General features: G+C 31.8%; 1 long non-coding RNA gene across 3 annotated transcripts; it reads left to right on the top strand.

Annotated features, from left to right (window-relative positions):
• The first annotated feature begins 927 nt into the window (after nt 1-927).
• On the top strand, nt 928-3,839 carry LOC139857972 (uncharacterized). 3 transcript variants are annotated; one of them, XR_011762769.1, is made up of 4 exons: nt 928-1,332; nt 1,449-1,560; nt 2,120-2,525; nt 3,625-3,839. It is a non-coding gene; the product is annotated as an uncharacterized lncRNA (long non-coding RNA). The 3 variants fall into 3 exon arrangements; XR_011762768.1 differs by having other exon boundaries at nt 1,449-2,349; nt 2,425-2,525; XR_011762767.1 differs by having other exon boundaries at nt 1,449-2,525.
• The last annotated feature ends 215 nt before the right edge of the window (nt 3,840-4,054 follow it).

The raw sequence follows: 4,054 nt of genomic DNA, 5'->3' as shown, positions 1-4,054 counted from the left end.
AGTCCAACAACTATCTATGAAGATAATGTAGCTTGCATAACACAGATGAAAGAAGGGTATATCAAAAGTGACCGAACAAAACACATACCTCCTAGATTCTTCTCATACACTCAAAATCTCATTAAGGACAACCAGATTGAAATGAGATATGTCCAGTCCAGCAAAAACTCTGCTGACCTTTTCACCAAAGCACTTCCAACTGCTATTTTCAGAACACACGTTCATAATATTGGCATGAGGCATGTTCAGAAGATGTAACAATTCAGGCATTGCCTACTTGAGGGGGAGTCAACTCTATGCTGCACTCTTTTTCCCTTAGCTAAAGTTTTATCCCAATGGGTTTTCTTTAGCAAGGTTTTTAACGAGGCAGTACTAGTTATTCTCTAATAAAATTGTCATCCAAGGGGGAGTGTTATAAAAGTTAAATTGGATGTTAATTTTATTATTATTATTATAGATATTGTATAGTAGATTTTTTGAGTATAAATATGTGTGTTATGAGTTTATAAAACACACACTAAATATATTCTCTCATATTCTCTCTATATACTTATTAGTAGTCTACAGTCAAGAACTAGGCCACTAAAAGTAGTTATAAGCCTACTGAATTATAACATAAATTAAATATTAACAATATAATGAAAATAAAATTAATCCCCTACCTCACATAAAGCATGACCTATACATCCTATGTGTCACACTATAAGAATACCCCTACTCTTCTTACACGTGTCATACCCTAGAATTATTCAGATTCGTATTTTTTTTTTAAAAAGAAAAAATCCATAATTTGTATATAAAAAAAAAAAATCTCTCACACCTACACGAATTCAATCTATTTCACTCAGTTACCCTAATCTAATTGTTGTTCTTCTTCTATCTTCTCAATCACCACACATCTAAATCTAAATGCCATTCTTCTTTTTTCTTTTTTCTTTAACTATAAGCTTTGACAATCATACGCTAACATCATACTTATCCAATCTATATTTTTACTGATCATCGATTTTTACTGATCGCGCCTCAAAACCCTATAAAATCATACTCAATTTCCTGATTAAAATGATGTATTAATCAATGGCAACTGATGAACAATTAGTCACGGCGGGATTTATCAAATATGGATCGAATGTTGATCCCCAAATTCAAGGTTTTCAGAAATATGAACCCTAATTGTTACATATTCATGTTAGGGTTTGCAGCGATTCAAAAGCATTTACAACGATTCAAAGGCATGGTTCGATTAGGGTTTGCAGCGATTCAAGGCATTTACATATTCATGTTAAATCAACGGTGCCCTAAATAATTTTCATCATAAATATACGGTGAAAGGTAAGGGTTTAATTCCTGTTTATTATCATACCCTAAATGCTTTTATTGATTCTAATTTTTATATTTGTTTAATTAAAATCATATGAAACTGAGATTTTGTTGCTGTAATTTAAAAGGGTCAATTATCACGATCCAATCATCCTTTGGCTCATGGAAAAATCCTGCCGAATCATTCTCTCAAACGGATTGTAACGTTGATAAGTAAATGGGTCAAGATTTGTACTTCAGGTTTCTTTGATATTTTTTTCCTGATTGTAATCACTTTCAAATTAAATTGGCTGCTTGAGATTGATATTTGAGAGTTTTGATAATTTATTTGCAATTTGCATATGATTACTACGCTAAAACTTTATTGTTGTGGTCTCTAAATGTTGCAAAATGGGTCATCCGGATGGGTAGGGTAATGGATCAAAATGATTACTTTTCGATAACCGTTGGGTAAAAAGTTTTTTCAACAAGCTTTTAGATACAATTAGCTTTTAAACAATCATATTGGAGTCACGAATATACAATAATATTGTTTTACATGAAATTGGTTGTGTTTTTGCTATTTGAATTGATGTTAATTCAAGTCTTATATTTTATGAGCTGTAAGGAATGTGTATGTTCAATTTAGGGAATACTAGCATGTTGCAAGTTCTCTTCATAATCTTACTGGAAGGCTTTATGCACGTACACATTTTATGCTTATTTGAAATTTGAATGACAATATTCAATGAATGTTAATTATCTATCTATGACTTTTGATGTCTCCACATATAAGAAGAGTGTGTTTTGTCATTAATAGATGCATTCAAGTAACTCCAGTTTCAAGCTTAAAATCTACGAAAACATCTGGACTTCTGTGCAACGTGGACTCATAGTTTCGTGCAACGTAGGTGATGAAAAAAATAAAAGCACTACAAGTACTTGTCAAATTTCGAGCATCTTCAGTTCGCTGACTTCTGAGAACAGTATTTCAGTTTGTCTCATACAACCAGTTGCGAAACCATATTCCAAAGACTACCTAACTTGCAGGTAACATTCCACTAATAATGCATCCGCTATAATTACAAATTATATCGATCACTCACGTATATTTAATAAAAACAGACACATCAGCTGCATTGATCGCCTCGAGGAGATCCAGTCATGATAGGGGATGCGAACCGCAATTAGCTCATAAGGAGAACAATTGACCTTACGAACCTCAAGTAAGACATGTACTCTATAAATTGCACTTCATTTTGCACTTCTTTTATTTACTACGATTTGCTTTATCACTTGCTTTCATCTGCTGTACGTGCTACGTTTTTGTAAGTTTGATTTAACAATGCTCCATTTTGTTGCCGTTAATCGATTTTTAGAGTTCATGATTCTTTATTAGTTTTTTTCAATATCAGGAAATTGGATTACACAATATTCACATCTGTTATATTCTACAAAGTAACATTAGTGTTTGATCTTTATATGACATCTGACTCTCAGTGTTGTAATTGTTTAAGTATATCATTGTTATTGTTATATGACTTTCATTGTTATTGTTATATGAATCCAAAAACTTTTCGTCGATGAGTCAAATTTCAGTGCAACTAACCTGAACTAACCAAATTAATTTTGCAACTTAAAGCTGACATTTTTAATCTGCTGATAACTTCCATTTCTCATAACCCTACATACGGGTCAAAATATATCCCTATGACCCAAATGGGTCAAAATTTGCCAATTCAACCAAAATATCCAAAACACAAGTTCAGGACACCAAAACTCCAAAGTCACTTAACTCGACATACAAATCGTCGCCACATTGACCGTTACCCATTTTGACACTTCTTGACCCAAACAAGTTAACCGTCCAAATAGTCAAGACCATGACTTATCTTCATTTTGGTTGTAAATTTACTATAAATTCACTTCCAAAACTATCACAAATCAACAAAAGAATTATATAACTGAAAATGCTCACACATGACCCAAAAGTTAGAGTTTAAACCGTTTTCCCATAAACCTATTAGACTGGACAGAACACTCTTAAACACACTTTATAAGACTATTTCATTCATTCAGAGCTCGATTAAAACGGGCTTCTAATCAGGTATAACTATTTCAGAGTAATTAATTAATTTAATCATTAAGTTGATCATCATCATTTACTTTTACTATTATCAACTAATGGATAGATAGGATTCTATAATAAAATATAATTCAATAATGCAAAGAAGATTAAAGTAACTACAAAAAGGCCGTGTTAGTGATCTATATTGATTTGTTAACTTCTTTGAATGTTTATTCATTGTTTATTCATGCGTGCAGTTTGTGTCATGCCTGCATCTTTCCGGTTACTGCTATTCAATTTGTTTGTAGCGGATTACGTTGAAGGTGGTGCAAGAATAAAGAGGAAACAAGATTAGCTAAAGACGCAAGCAACTTATAACTGCTCACACGTGTATTTTTGCTACAGTTAAATGACACTCACATGTAGTTGTTTTAATCCATTTGCTTTCAATACAAAAATTATCAATAATGAAAGGTTTCGTCTTTCTAATTGTATTATACATCTAATCAATATTGATAATAATGTTTTCGTATACTATTTTTAGAGCTGTCGAGCAACACAAGGGCTCATAAATATATATAGAATGTATCAGATTACTTATTTGATTGTCTCTACAATAATGAATAATACGAAGAAGTCTTTTTAATTGTCTCTATTAAACAATTAATAACAATTCGCTTTCAGTTT

This window comes from Rutidosis leptorrhynchoides, chromosome 7, assembly GCF_046630445.1.
Source record: "Rutidosis leptorrhynchoides isolate AG116_Rl617_1_P2 chromosome 7, CSIRO_AGI_Rlap_v1, whole genome shotgun sequence".
Taxonomy (NCBI): domain Eukaryota; kingdom Viridiplantae; phylum Streptophyta; class Magnoliopsida; order Asterales; family Asteraceae; genus Rutidosis; species Rutidosis leptorrhynchoides.
This window is presented reverse-complemented; position numbering and strand designations above follow the sequence as displayed.